Below are 16,870 nucleotides of genomic sequence, written 5' to 3'. Positions count from 1 at the left end.
GTGACTCACTCTGCCTCCCTGTTCACAAAAACAAAAATGATGTAGGCTCAACAGCTGCGCTGTGCATGTGTGTGTGTGTGTGTGTGTGTTTGTTTCACCTCCCCCTCAACAACCCTACGACTCAGCCGACAGTCTGCAGTACTGTACATTTTGCCTCGATGCCGGTGCATTTACTGCGGGGTATTTTTCTCTATACTGCATCGTGACGTGTCAAAAATGAATGTTATCAACCTGCGGGACCTTTTTATATTTCATTTTAAAAAATAATGACCTTTATTTTACTGCAGAAATACTTATGACTTAGTGTATTTCAGAATTCAGAGTGAGAGCTGCAGAGAATCGCTTCCATTTAACTGATGGTTGTGGATCATAGCAGCTAGCGACATTAGATTTTTTGCCTGGAAACCAGACAAATTTGCAAGCTCATGTTTCATTCATTCAGACAGATAGATCTGGCCCCCCTCCCATTCAGACAGAGAGATATTTCTAGCCGGCCAGGCCCTGAGTGGACCAATCACAACCGTTTATCTCACATGTGGCGAGTTTATGACTGACAGGAATGTACCTATCATAGAATCAGTGAATCCAGGGCCGGCTCTAGCCCTTTGGTTGCCCTAGGCGAGATTGAGTTTTTGACAGACTCAGAGCCCCGTTTGAGACTCTGGTCTCTGAATGAGACAAAGTTTAGGGAAGTGTCTGTACGTTACTCTACATCGGAGGTGGAAACTCGAAACTACGGCAGAAATACACAGAGCTCAAACGGAACACATCTGCAGCAGTATGTCGACAGCAGAGCGCGTCCTTTATAAACCTGAAGCTGCACAGACCACGGAAGCCGCGCTGCAGCAGCTCCGTGGTCTGTGCCGCTGCTCGTCTCTATTGTTACAGAGAGAGTGGACGCTAAGCGACGCACAGGGCTGCTTCAGAGCTCCGTGTGTTTGAGTCTGAACCATAGACTGAAAAGGTCACGTCTGATCGACAATAATTATCAGTTCAATCTAATAATCACGTTGACAAGTAAACGTGTGGCTGAGGGGGCGCCCTAGGATGATCATGTTTAATAAACATGTTTTATTTCACTTGTCATTCAAATTTTATTATTAAAGAGAAGTAGACCTAAGGGCGACACGGCGCCCCCAACACATTTGACGCCCTAGGCAATCGCCTAGTTCGCCTATAGAGGCTTTTCACGGCGCGTCATCAGACCCGAAGTCGCCATGTTGGAGGTACTCCGCATCACAACAAAGCACAGGCACTGAAGTAGATCCCAAACAGTGTCGAGGAAAATGGTTAATTATTGCCGTGTTTTAGGTTGTACCAGTAGGTCAGACCGAGAAAAACATTTGGAATATTATCGGCTTCCAAAAGTTATTAAAAACCAGGGAGAGGAATGTCAGAAGTTATCAGAGGAAAGGAGGCGCTTGTGGTTGGAAGCTCAACCAGGATCTACGAGGGAAAACTCTGTCTTGTTCAGTCTTTGAAATGAAAAAAAAAACTATTGAGAGTCACTTGGCTACACCTTGAGTATGACAATGATATCATACAGTTAAGGTTAGGTTGATTAAAGACGTTATTGCATTACTTACTTTGGCCTACATAACGGTCGTTGATGACTTGGTACTGCGTCTCCCTCACCCATCCACACACCATCTGGTTATAGGCCTCCAAACGTTTGTAGGATTTATGGTCTTCCGCTGTGTATGGGCTCGGTGAGAACACCAGGTAGTTGACTATATCGGGATATGCAACTGAAGGAAGAATCAGGGTCGCCATGGATCCAAGAAGAGGGAGCCAACTGTTAGGGATCTGTACCGCCAGTAAACTGTAATTTCTCAAAATATCGTGCCTTTTTTTGTGGTCCAAGTCCTTCCATGCCTTTGCATCTTGGACGCGTTTTGATGAGCTTTTCTGTTGTTAGACATAAAGTATTAAAGTATCCAAAGTGCACAATACTCCATTACTCCATTCAGTTGTTTACACCGAGTGTTCAATGTGTGTAATCCAGGTTACCACCCAGAACGTGACGTTGGTGAAAACCCTCTATAGCAATCGCCGGCCCTGAATGAATCCATCAATATTTTATTTGTCACATGAAATCATACAAGCACAATTCCAGTGAAATGTTATCCTATCACCTCCTTCAACTTGTGCATGTTTCATCATGAAGCAGAATGTGGTCATCAGATCGGCCCACAGAAAATAAATAGAAAAGAATAGAAAGTCGTTGGTCTATGATTGACTATCTGATCCTCTTTTATCAGCTACAGCATAGAAAATCTTCTTAGAAAATAGGAAATATTGGATAGGATAGAACAACACAGTGTAATTCTGTTAAATAAAACACATCACATTCATTATTAATTTCACTTGTTTTCATTTGAAAGAAATTGTGTATCTAAATACATTACACATTTTCTAAGGGCTCTTAAGGCAGCAATTTGGATAGTCATCATTTAAACATTAATTGGTGACAAGGGCTGGGAAAATTCTTTTCACAGAAGCATATAAAAATAAAGTGCAATACACTTTTTACACAATACACTTGCCTTCTACGAAGAAAACCTTGCTGTACACAGTTTTAGGCTGTGTTTAGACGGAAACGATCTGAAGAGAAAACGCATTCTCACTTCTTATTCCACGTTTGACGAGAGTTTTGGGGGGTAAATCTGCGTGCATATGGCGACGCAAAAGTGTGTATGTAGTATGCACACCAGGCGGCTAGGAGGCACTGCCACACAACACCACCAAGGCCGTAGAACGTATGAAATCATGCAAGCCCCGCATATTTTGCGCGGAAATCGGCAATTTATGCGGCAAATTTGAAAAAATGCGGCCCCCGCATAAATATGCAGACTTTGGCTGATTATGCATTGAATTATGCGATTGCTTAATCACGTTTTTTTGGAGGGACTGATTTACAGGCTTATTCTTTACAGAACAGATGTTGGGTGGCTGATAGTGATGTTTAGAAATCAGAGAGACTAAATCTGTTCAGATTACGGATCATCTACAGTCTATTAACATTAGTAACAGATCGCATGTAGAGCATTTTGACAGCTACTCTGTCATAATAAAAACAACTGGAGACTACATACAAGCTTATACATGGGTTTGATAACATTTTAATAAATTGGAATCCGACCTAACAGGATGTCAGTGTTTCTGTGACTTCCTATTCAGCCTGAAGGCTGCTGGAATCGGCTCGAAACGGTCCGACTTTACAGCTTTTAGTCACCGCCCCTGGCTGCTGCCGCCGCCTGCTCTCTTGAATCTTAATCTTGAATGCCACAGCGCGGTGACAAATGCCATTAGGAGCAATAGATTCACTTTTTTTTTTTTTTTTGAGATTATCTGTCTAATGTGCTACTGTCAAAAAGTTAATTTTATAAAATGTATCTACTGAACCTTTAGGGAGGAGGTAGTCTATATCCACGACCTTCCACTTCCAGGATTGGTGTTCTAACCTCCGGTGGATTTCTGAGGACTATGGTTAACTGCTCCTCAGATCTCTGCAGGGTAAATCCAGACAGCTAGCTAGACTATCTGTCCAATCGGAGTTTTCTGTTGAACGACTAAAACTACTTTTGAACGTACACGTTCCACCAAAACAAGTTCCTTCCAGAGACTATTCTGCAGCGGCACCGTGGCTCCATGCAGCGTTTAGAGCCGCCCAAGACGATTGTGCTTGGTTTAAAGAAATGCCAATAAATCAGAGCACGTTTTACCTCCCATCTAGGAATGCTGTGTGGACTTAGTCTAGGTCCTGTTATCTCAACTGTTATAGACTAATATGACCCCATTGAACAACGTGGGATGTGTGCCAAAAGTCCTGAAAATGACCACAACAGGTGACACTATTATCACACTACAGGTGAATGGGACTTTTTCTTCCCTTTATAGATATCCTCATAAATTTCTACCAGATTAATCTTCATATTAAGATAAATATTTTTTGTATTACACTTTGTCTTTAAAATAATATAAAATATGCAAATGCAATATCTCATTAAATATGCGTACGTATAAACTCTTGAAGCTACAGATTTTCTGAGGTGATCACAATGTTCACAATGACCATGTAGTGTAAGGGTAAGAATTGTAATTTGATATTTTGAATTGTGTTTCTGTAGATGTTCAGTGTGGATGCTGTGTGTGTGTGTGTGTGTGTGTGTGTGTGTGGGGGGGGGGAATGTCCTGTTTTGTGCTGTATTGAATGGAAAATTATGAATACAATTGTATACAAACAAGGGACTTCTTTAAAAGAAAGAAAACAATCATTTCATTAATTTACAGACATTTTATATCCAACCTTGCTATTATCACTGGAAAGTTAACCTCAAGTGAAAAGTACAAAACAGGTTTATTCCCTGTGTCGCAAGGTAAAACTTTCACAACAGAGTCCAGGTATGGGGATGATGATGATGAGAGCTCATTCAGTGATAGGATTTTTACAACTATTGCCTCCCTTGCATTTGCAAACAATAACACCCCTGCCAATTACCACTAGAGAGGTACTCAGATTGCTTCTTCTTCTTCTGGCATAGGATGCACTTGTCGAGATTGATCGGTTTAGGTGTAGAACAAGGAGCAGTGAGAGGTACCTCATCCTGAAAATGAACAATTATACTACTGTTAGGTTGCTCAAAAAAATACATTACATTTTTTCTACCATAAAATATTTCCCACTTGGCATGTCACGTTCTATTTTTTAACCCACATAATCCACCGATAAATTGAAATTAATTAATTAAAGCTTATCTTACCATGTTTCCCGCTGTAGCCCAGTCCAATGAAGTATTATCTATGTGACACTGGATGGATAAGTTGTTCTCTCACTCTCTCCAGATCTTTTGGAAGTTTGTAAAATAAGGTTTCAAATATGAGTAATTGGTATGTACCAACTTATCTGTTCTTTGTGAGGAATAACTTCATGACATGAAGACACTGTAACTTCATCAACTTGTCTGAGACTATGTGATCACAAGTTGTGATGTACTGGTGATGAAAAAATAAAACAAAAACACTAGCAGCTAGCTAGCTAACAAACTGTAGTTAGCTAGCTACAATACACACCAAATTAAATATAAAACTGATACAAATTCAGTATAATTATTGAAATACACAAAATTACAACTCATATGATAATGACACTTAAGTGTACACACCAACACAAAGAATAAAGAGTAGATTTCCTTACTTTTCTTGATCTCACGAGTCATCTTGTTTCACAGCCATGTGCGCTGCTATGACCTCAGGTCACTATGGCTGCCAAGTAAACTTTTGTTGAAAAAAAAAGTTGGAGGTGATGACGTGATGACAGCAATATTTAGAACAGGTAGGAAATGTAAGCTTTTAAAGTTTAGGTTAATAAATTACTGGCAATTCCTGTACGTTGCTAGTTATGTATTAGGTTGACTATTTGTTAGCCATTTTCTTTATATCCAATCAGAATGCTTACACTTTTCTATGACCTTATAATCATGGTCATTGTGAACATTGTGATCACCTCAGAAAATCTGTAGCTTCAAGAGTTTATATGTACGCATATTTAATGAGATATTGCCTCATTTGCATATTTAATTTAATTTTTTTAGACAAAATGTAATACAAAAAGTATTTCTCTTAATATGAAGATTAATCTGGTAGAAATGTATGAGGATATCTATAAAGGGAAGAAAAAGTCCCATTTACCTGTATCCATCCATCCATCCATCCATCCATCTTCGTCCGCTTATCCGGTATCGGGTCGCGGGGGTAGCAGCTCCAGCAGGGGACCCCAAACTTCCCTTTCCCGAGCCACTTTAACTAGATCCGACTGGGGGATCCCGAGGCGTTCCCAGGCCAGGTTGGAGATATAATCCCTCCACCTAGTCCTGGGTCTTCCTCGAGGCCTCCTCCCAGCTGGATGTGCCTGGAACACCTCCCTAGGGAGGCGCCCAGGCGGCATCCTTACCAGATGCCCGAACCACCTCAACTCTCCAACTCTCAACCATTCACCTGTAGTGTGATAATAGTGTCACCTGTTGTGGTCATTTTCAGGAATTTTGGCACACATCCCACGTTGTTCAATGGGGTCATATTAGTCTATAACAGTTGAGATATTCTCTGCTAAATGAAGCGCATACAAATCTTACCCAGGACCTCTACTAACTAGCCAGACCCTCCTTCGCAGCGCGGTGGAGGAAGATCTGGCAAAGCGAGACTAGGGAGGAGGTGAACGCCCTGGAACACCCCCTCTCCCTGAACGTCTCCAAGACCAAGGAGGTCATTCTAGACTACAGGAATGGGCGTGGCACCCACCCCCGAGTCAAATCCCCCTTTAGCGTCTGTATGGAACGCACCGGGCAGAGCAGCAGCTCGGCCGCGTTGCTGTAAGATGAACAGAGTTTCTGCAGGTTTCACCAAGTCAGATTTAAGACTTTTTAAGACCTTTATTAATGACATTTAAGACATTTATCACAACATCAACTAAGCCCTAAATTCTGTTTTTTTTCAAGCCAAGTATTGTTTGCACTTCCCCATAGCTGAAGAATAAAATCTGTTTTATATCTGTGGTACAATCTGAAAGAGAATTTTCCATTCAATAACACCAAAGCTGATTGGCTGCATTATAAGTTGCATGTTGATCTCATTTGTAGTCGTAATACAGCAAATTATATTTGGACTAGTATGAAAGACCGAAAATCGGCGTAGGGAGGTTGGTTGTGGTGGGTGGGTCAAACAACACAGGACTTTCAGCCAGGAGACCGGGGATCATATCCCGTATAATTCAACCCTCTGTGTAATATTCACTGTGTGCAATAGTATCTGTTCTGTAAATATTTTATTTTATTCAAGGTTTTCCTTCGTTGCCTGTTAGATTTTTATTATATTGTCATTTACTTATTTTATTATATTTTAATATGTCCCTTACATTTTCTACTTACTGCTTTTTCTCTAACTGAGCATGAGGCAATCACTGAATGAGTTTGGGCTAAGATCCTCAGTGACATGTTTTCTCTCCTCTATAGTCTTAGTCAATTCTCACCTCTCACCTCAATCTCTTAGTCTATTCATTGACTAAGTGTCAGAGATGATTAAAGGTATATTTTGATGACGTCCACTCCTTCTACTTAACAATTTTTTCCTCCCTGTCATCCTGGTTTTAAAATAACATGATGAAGTGTATTCTACGTTACCTTTCAGAGCTGCTCTGCCACCAAACGCTGGGAAATTGAATACATTTTGCAGTGGAATCGTCATAATCACCATCATGTTACTTCCTTAGATTCCTTAGACTGAACAGTGTTAAAACCGTCCTCTCCTCCTAATGTCTTCCCTCCTGAACATTCCACTCAGCCTTCATGGAAATGAATGGGGAGCCGGGGAGAGCATCCATTATTCAAAGTCAATTACTCAGCAGGGTTTTTATTCTATAAGACAGAGTGGATGATGTCTGCAGCTTGCTGCAATGCTATTTTTTTTAGGATTGTATTATGCAGGAGTCTGCGCCTCATTAATTGATGGAAACATGACACATTTGGAGTATTTTTTAACCTCTAACATTTCTTGTGCTGAGACAATACCTTTTTGTTTTGTAGAAAGCACTGTGTGCTTGGTTTAATCTTCATTTAAAGTAAAACACGCTGTTTACAACATAGCCTTTAATAGTATCTGGCAAGAGAAGTACCGAATACTCTCAAAGCTCCCATCTTAGCTTTAGTATTTGAGGCCTCAAGGACCGGAATCATTTTTTTTATCACAGATGGCATCTGTTCAGTGAAAAAAAAAGCATATTTTCAAACTAACATTTTTATTATTTTGACACATCTGAAAATGTCGCCTGCATGTCCCTCCAGGGACATTCATACATCTGAGTAACAACCAGGCTTAAATAGAAGCACCAGAGACACACTCACTCTGAAGAAGAGTGTGATGCTTGTATTCATAGGGTGTCAAACTTTATATTATCCCTTCCCAGTGTAAACTCAGAAATATGCCTATTTGTGCATAATATTAGTTCTTATATTTAGTTTAATGTGATGATAGATCAGCTCAGATTCATCCCAGGAAATGGAATACAGCATTTGACTTTGCGCAATGTTCATATACTAGGATATGTACACATGTGCTTATATAATCAGCCCGATCAACACACTCACATGCCGGGGGTACATAGTTATAGCCTTACATAGTTATAGCCCTGCTGTTTATAACAGTTGTAGTTGCCTAAATATCTTGCCCTGAACATTACTGGCAGGTCTGCACACACACACACACACACACACACACACACACACACACACACACACACACACACACACACACACACACACAGCTAGATACATCAACCAATGTGTCCCTGAGCAAGACACTTAACCCATAGTTGCTCCAGAGGTGTGCAACCTCTGATATACACAGCAATTGTAAGTCGCTTTGGATAAAAGTGTCAGCTAAATGTAATGTAATGATAAGCTTTTTTCTGTTCATAAATGTATTGCATCAAGAACTCTGTGTTGAACCGCGATGTTTAAATGATATGACAATGTATACTTTCTCCATTGTGATCTGTCCCATAGTGTGATGCAACAGGCTTACCATCAGGGCCTAATGTGCTGGGTGATGCTGCTGCAATGATGCTGTCAACACCTTGATGTCTGACTAAATAGATGTCAGCTTTAGGCGTGGATTGGATCCACACCCAACGTGTTCTGTACTTGGTCACAACATATGTTGTGGCAAATGGCATCAGAAACATAGTCACCTTGTTCCAGACCTCTGGGTATTCGGTAGCTAGCTAGTTAATGTAAAATGATTAGTTATTTTGGTATATTTATATTGCCTTATCAGGCATGCTAATGTTGCCAGAAACTGGAGCTGTGGACGGCCAGTGTTTTAATATTTATACTTGCAGTTGACATATAAAATAGACATTGATGTCTTGCCCATTTCATCATGTTAAAGCTATAGTGTGTATAGTTTCTGTCGCCCCATGACAACATCACTGTCGTTGCATCCACATCAATCAGGGACTACGGGCAGAAACTAGCAATTTGCTACAACCTGGCACAAGACATCTATTAATGTTTTTTTGTGCACTGTCCCTGTTCAAATAAATAAATTACAATTACAATCAATCAGACTTTATTTATTTAGCACTTTTCATACATGTAAATGTAGCACAAAGTGCTTCATACGACCCCCCCCCCACACACACACACACACACACACACACAATTATACACACATAACCCGATATCCCTACCCCCGCAGCCCCATTTATCACCCTAAATCAACAAAAATGAATTCATTAAAAACAGGAACCAATCTGAGCTGAGGAAAGACACTTAAAAGCCAAAAGATACTTAAATATATAAATAAATGAATAAATAAATAAAAGTTTTAAACAGTGGCTACTACTGTAAGTACATAACATTTAGATTGTTAAAAACAATCCATAAAATACATACAGTATACATAAATGAATAGAATAAATACAACTAATAAAAAACTAAAAATGACCAAGCCTTCCATGATGAAGAAGTACACGGAGGATTAAAAAAACATGATGGATTCTTTAGAAGTAATTATTTTCGCTTGAGTTTCTGCCAGACGGCACCATTTAGTAAACATAGTCATACTGAGAAATCCAGAGAGAATTGTGTGGCGCTGATAGTCTTAATTAGATTTGTATCAACTTATTTGCCAATAGCTTAAATGTAACAGTTGATTGATATTAAAAAACGTTACGCACTAAAGCTTGATGGAGAGGCTGGATAATTCATATGAACCATGGGCGGCTGGATGGCTCAGCTGGTAGAGCGTGCGCCCCATGTACAAAGGCTCAGTCCTTGGCTCAGCTGTCCTGAAGGCCTAAAATGCCCCAAAAATATAAAAATAAATTCTGCTAAACCAAACTTCCAAATTCAAGCGGACAGATACGAACTAATTTTGAGCAGAAAAAAACAGTTTTTACACACAATGCATGTTTTTCGTTGGACAAATAACCTGTATAACCATCACATGAATCTATGTGATACAGTACAGTGTATAAAATAATCTAGTGTAGAGTTCTTTAAATTCTAAATCAGTCATATTAAAATTAAATGTAGGTCATAGGGGTTGTTTTGGAAAGGCTCTGGCACTCAACCTGTTGTTTAGGTTGGAAGACTTATGGGTAAATTATTTGCTACGTGATTTATAGTAGAAGTAGAAGTAATGGCATCCTGAGTGAAGAATTAAGTCACACTTTACTCTGTGTGTAGGTATACAGCCCCTTTAAACACCTGTACAATGATGGATTGATGCTGTCCAAATAATAGACAACTGATCAATAATGATTTCCTATGCCTTAGAAAATGTGAACGAGTCAATCTGAAAAAGACCTATTCTTATTTTTATCATCATTATGCTCTTTGTATTTCCCTTTAGATTACAAGAGCTGCATGCTCAGGCAACTGTAATTTGTCTTATCTAGACAATGCTTATGGAAACTAGTTTGAAATAACTATATGATTAGCCCTGATGGAGGTTACAGCTCAGTATTTATTTATAGCACCTCAGACTCAGCAACAATCTGTGCTGCCGTCAAACCAGAGGCCTTATAAAGGACTAACTCTGACCAGGTTATCCTAATTGTAAGATTAGACAACATTGCCAAGCTACTAAGACCGGAAGTCTCATTGCTATTGATTTGATGGACCCTGATCACTGAAGTGAGAGACAAAAAGGAGCTGTAATGTTGTATTTGTTTTACTCAAATGCACAGAGATTGTGGAGGGTCATTAATCAGGAGCCTAATGTGAAGAGGCAGCAGAGAGAATAGAGTCAGCACTCTGAGTGACACTTTCTTGAAAAGGCATGACATTTCATCTGGGCATGTTTCCGCCAGAGCGTCCGGCAGCGACACACTCAATACCAGCTCACATACTCACACACACACACACACACACACACATCACACCACTCTCAAGCTTCGGATGATGATGTGACATAACGTGTTAGCTTTGGCTTTTTTCTCTGTCCAGTTAGAATGACAGCTCTGGTTTTGTGTTACCACACATCTCTTACTCACTCACACCATTCACTGGTCAGAGCTTAGAAATGAGTACGGAGAGTTTGATACAAATGATCACCGGAAGGATCTTCAAGACATCATGTTGTCACGCAGCAAACATTAGACAAAGGACAGTCGGAGGACAGTCTGTTGGTTTGGCTATTGAAGGAGGTAGCAGTGGTGAAAAGGCCACTGTTCAATTCAATTCAATTTTATTTATAGTATCAAATCATAACAAGAGTTATCTCAAGACACTTTACAGATAGAGTGGGTCTAGACCACACTCTATAATTTACAGAGACCCAACAATTCCAGTAATTCCCCCAAGAGCAAGCATTTAGTGCGACAGTGGCGAGGAAAAAGTTCCTTTTAGGGAGAAACCTCAGACAGACCCTGTCTATGACTTTCTCCATAACTGCCAATGCCGGTTGGGACACAGAGACACTGATACAGATATACAGATATACAGAAATATGATCCATAATAATTATAGCATTGGTATGATGAACAGTGGCTGTTATAGTAACAATAAAGATAGTGGAACTATGACTAGAAATAATAGTTGTAGCAGTTCAGGGCATAGCAGGGCATAGCAGGGCGTGGTAGGGTGTAGCAGGGCGCCGAGCAGGACCACAGTGGCAGCTGAACCTGTTCAGACCAAAGATTCGTGACGAGACGAAACCGTTTTAGAATGTTGCAGGTAAAAACTTGCATCGGTCTGAACCCGCCTGTCTCAGCTCAACTCAAGCCAGCGGCTGGTTTTAGAACGTAAGGGACCCCACCTGTTTCAACAGCCACTAGAGAAGTCAGCTGGTCAAGTCAGCTACAAAATAAATAAAAATGAAATAAAACAATAAATGATATATCCAGGTACAAAAAGCCTAAAAGTCGGAAGTTAGAACAGAAGTACAGAGAGTCGTTCCATTGGAGATGACACACCGTCTCATCTCGTTGCATTGGTGAAACTGGCAGGTTTTAGAACGCTGCAGACTGGCGCGTTTCAAGTAGTTGCAAGTAGTTTTAACTGGTCTCGTCACGAATCTTTGGTCTGGACTGAGCATCAGAGAACGGCATCATGTTTTTTTATCGTGCTAGTTGAGCAGTTTGAGTTTTATAGTTTTGTAGTTTTGGGATTAATTTACTGATATTGTAGATAGACAGCCTATGCACACATGAATGTACGATGGACTGTACGAAAATGATTGATTTGGGGAGGGGGGGCTGAATCGTGAAACACAAGATTGGTGGTTGGATCCCAGGCTTCTCCGGCCACATGTCAAAGTGTCCCTGCGCAAGACACTGAACCCAAAGTCGCTCCCCGCACGCTGCCTGTGGCTGTCCCCTGTTACCAATGCTTAGGATGGGTTGAAGGCAGAGAATGATTTTAACTACATTATACATTAAACATAAAAATGGATACCATTGTTTTGATGTAACTATTCAATTTAAAAAAACTATTCAAAAAACATTATTTTTTTTACAGTAAATGGCCAAAGAGAAGAAGTAATCTTGAATGAGAAAGAGTTCAAAAACCCTCCCCAGTTCTCCGAAAACATTCTGAATACCCTCCCTACAGCAAAAACAATTACATACGAAACCCTCTCCCCCATTCTCTGACCCCTCTCAACTCTTAATCATTTTCATACAGTCCCTAAACCTCTTCATACTTGATACTGGGAGTCTTCAATCTCCCTGTATGAACGTGATAAGATTAATTCTACTTTGGTTCTTGTATGTACCAGTGGCATAGTCACAGCCCTCTCAGGTTGTTTGGGATTATCAGGACAGAGTTTGAAGTGGCACCTCTGCTCCTCTGTGCTGACAGGAGCTAGTTGCGGCGGTTAGGGAGGCTAGGAACTATTCTGGGCATGCAGCTGGGAGGAGACCCGGAGGCAGACACAAAACACACTGGAGGGTTATATTTATCTCTGTGAACTGGGAACCCCTCAGGATCCCCATGAAGAGCCGGAGCTACTAGCTCTAGAGAAGGATGTGGATGGATGTATGGATGATGGACACACCTGGCCTTTTCTTTGCAAATTTTCACTAAAAGCAAGACTTTTGATATATGGCAGTCAGTGTAGCCAGAAGTGACAATTACAGGATAATAATAAATGCTAAAATCTCTAACAATAGTAGTTGGTAACTAACTTAATAATATAAATAAAACAATAAAAAAACAACATCTATTTAGCTAGCAACAGCCTTACCCTTACCCTTCTGTAAAGCTTGACACATCAAAAAATAGCCAGAAAATTCTATTTTTTTGGAGCTGAGATGTTTATTAAACCTTTTAACAAAATCCCCCCAAAACATTTGCCATATCATTTTGTTTATGATATATTTTTTGTATCACATATGATACATTGGGCATTTTAACTTTTTGCTCACAACAATGTTAATTTAGTTGGTTAGTGGGCAGTGCATGACGCAAGCGCATAAATGCTGATGATTGGCTGAGGTTGAGTAAAATGTCATGGTAAGCCAATCAGAGGTAGAGTTGGGCGGGTGTTCGAAAGCACGCATAGTCAGACACACAAGAACAACACAAGCGAGTCAGTCAACGAGAGAGAGACAGGTATGGCGTTATGAAATCAAGGAGAGGGTTCACTTTTCCTGCTACAGATTTTCTGGGGAGACACTTTGGCAGTTGTGTTTACTGACTTGCCTGTTTTTTGTACACTGTACAGGTTTGTTTGTTCTGTTTCCTGTAACATTTCATCAGTGACAAACAGTTTGAAAGACATACGAAATGTACAAACATTTGAAATGTATGGTGTCCAGTCACACCTGTCCTCTGTGTCTTCCTCAACACATGCAATGAAATCAACAGATAGAGAAAAATAAAATATCAAATTCCATTTGTATTCTTTCCTTTTTGCATTGCCCTTCACTGACTCCCTTCTGATTGTGTCCTGAGTCATTGTTGGGACCTCAACTTCCATGCTTGTCTGGGCTACACTTTCATCTTGATAGTCTTCCTCATCACTGCTATCTGAACTTCCATCATCATGCATGGCCTTAGGAGTCCATTCCTCCTCCTCCTCATCATCTTCCCCTAACTGCTCCATGTCACTTGAATTGCCATCTACTATCATGCTGATGTCATGTACTTTCTTTTTCTATCTTCTTTCTCTAGTCTTTTTGACATCTAAAAATACACACATAACAAGTTGGTCAATATAGCATAGCGATTATGATTTCAGGGGGAATTGTTTTTGTGAAAACACCCAAAATGTATTTTAAGATGGCATTTCAGTCATTAATTACATTAATTAAATCATCAAAATAGTGTGTGTTTGTATTGTGGTATGGTAGCATGATGTAGATTACATTACAAAAATGTGACATGACCGTTCAGGGATAAAGCACTTTAAATACCTACAGTATCAAATTTGATACGCACATTTTTAACATGATTTAACTGTATTATAAATAATGAATTGTTAAGTAATTATGCATTGTTTCAATAAAGAAGATATTTATTAAAAAAAAATAATAATATAAATGTTATTCTTACCGTAACTTCATGAAAATTAGCAAAGATTTTCCTGCCAAAAGTGTGTGGATGATTTATTTTGAGCCATTTTGAAAAGGCAAAAAAAAAAACTTTCCACTGCTTGCAGTGGAATGATAATCCACTAGAGGGCAGAATACATGTATCAGATCATATACAACAGGTGTTTAAGGAAAGTATTGATCACGTTGATAAGATAGAGGTTTTAGAAACTTGCGTAGCAAATATGATACAAATGTTCTACAGGAGCTGGCTCAGGTTTGCCTTGGACCAGCTCTTAGTTATGCTGCTATACTTTTTAGATTGTCGGGGGACTTCCTTTGACACACTGAGCTCCTCTCTCCTCTCTCTTTCCATCTGTGTGCATGCATGTCCCAGTAATGCTTGTTGAGTGGTGAGCTGTGGAGTTCCCCAGGGAAGTTGTCTTGGGCCACTGTTATAGACTATTTTCACAAATGATTCATCACTTGTTTTAAATAAGGTCAGTATATCGATGTATGCAGATGATTCAACTATTTATATGTCTTCATCTACATTTCATGAGTTAAACACCACCCTATCACAAGAGCTGCAATCGGTAGTTGAATGGATAAAGAAAAATAAGCTAGTTCTTAATGTTTCAAAGACGAAAAGCATGAGGTTCACATTATACTCTTCATAATCAACCTGAGTTGAAGCTCTGCATAAATGATGTATCTGTTAAACAGGTCCATGAGACCAATCTTCTAGGAGTTATTTTAGATAGCAAATTATCATGGACAAAACATATAAATAACATGGTCGTTAAGATGGGAATTGGTGTTTCTGTTGTTAAAAGATGCGCACCATATTTGTCACAAAGCTCAACCAAAGTATTAGCTAAAGCTTTAATATTGTCTAATATTCAGTAGTATGGTCTAAAGCAACTCAAGAAAAAATAACTAAATTGCAGATGGTGCAAAATGGAGCCGCGCATATAGCGCTTAGGTGTGGATATAGGACAAATGTTGTTACATTGCACAAATGTTTAGGTTGGTTATCTATAAGAAATAGATTACTCTATTCATTACGTGTTTTTTTAGGAATATTCTTGTTACAAAGAAACAATCTATTTTGTATAATAATTTACCTTTCAGTTTAGATATACATGACGATATATGCGACTAGACATGCCACAAGAGGTAACTTTACCAAAAGCAAATACAAATACTGTTAAATGCTCATGTATAGAGCAATGCAAGAATGGAATGTGTTACCTGAACAAATAACACAAGAAAGCAGTAAAAGGAGATTTAAAAGTTTATTTAAAACATATCTATTGATTAGAGAAGTTGAGTAGACAAAGAAATAACATTGGTTGAGGTTTAACAACATACTGTATCTATGTTTGATCAATTGTGAGATGTGTCCAGAGAGGATGAAAGAGATATTATGTGACGATTGTATGTGGATATACCTGTGTTAAAAATGTGTTCAACCTAAATCTAAGGAATGCCCGATGACTGCACTGGTGGAGCTGTCTATGTGTCTGTCCTTGTCTTATGTGTGTGTATTTTGTTATTTTATATGAGTTGTGTGATGAAATGATAGTGTATATTTAGTTTTTGTCTTACAATTTTTATTTTTTATTGTTTATGATGTTATTATGTGTATTTATTATTGCATTGTCCCATTTTCAAGTGAGTTGTAAGGACCTCAGGAAGAAAAGCATCTGCAATGCAGGAGCTAATGAGGATCCTAAATAAACAAACAAACAAACTGACTTAGCTCCGGGCAGCTTATTCCCCGAAGTCCTTATTATTCTCGCCTCGCAGTTTTCCTTGGATTAGAAGGGCACCTAAATCATGGTTGCAGCTGCCGCCGTGGTCCTGCTCAACGCCCTGCTATACCCTGAACTACTACAACTACTATTTCTAGTCATAGTTTCATTATCTTCATGGTTACTATAATTGTCACTGTTCATCATACCAACTGCTATAATTATTATGAATCATATTTCTATCTATCTGTATATCTGTATCAGTGTCTCTGTGTTCCAACCAGCAGTGAAAGATGAAGCCCACCAAGAGCTTGCGTCTGTCCGAGGTTTCTGCCTGAAAGGAAGTTTTTCCTCGCCGCTGTTGCACTAAATGCTTAGGCTCGTGAGACCGTCCTGATCTGGTGAGCTCCAGTTTTCCACTCGCAGATCAGTCTGGCATCTTGAGATAGAGAAAATTTGGAGCCGTTCGCCAAACGACCGACCAATCAGCGTTGGTTTTGAGGCGGGTTTAGGTGTGACGCAACGAGAAGCGACTGTTCAGTCTAAACAACGTGGCGGCTTCCACAGATGAGATGAGCAT

This window comes from Sander vitreus, chromosome 14 (assembly GCF_031162955.1).
Source record: "Sander vitreus isolate 19-12246 chromosome 14, sanVit1, whole genome shotgun sequence".
Taxonomy (NCBI): Eukaryota; Metazoa; Chordata; class Actinopteri; order Perciformes; family Percidae; genus Sander; species Sander vitreus.
The sequence above is the reverse complement of the archived record's forward strand: the minus strand, read 5'-3'. Positions refer to the sequence as shown.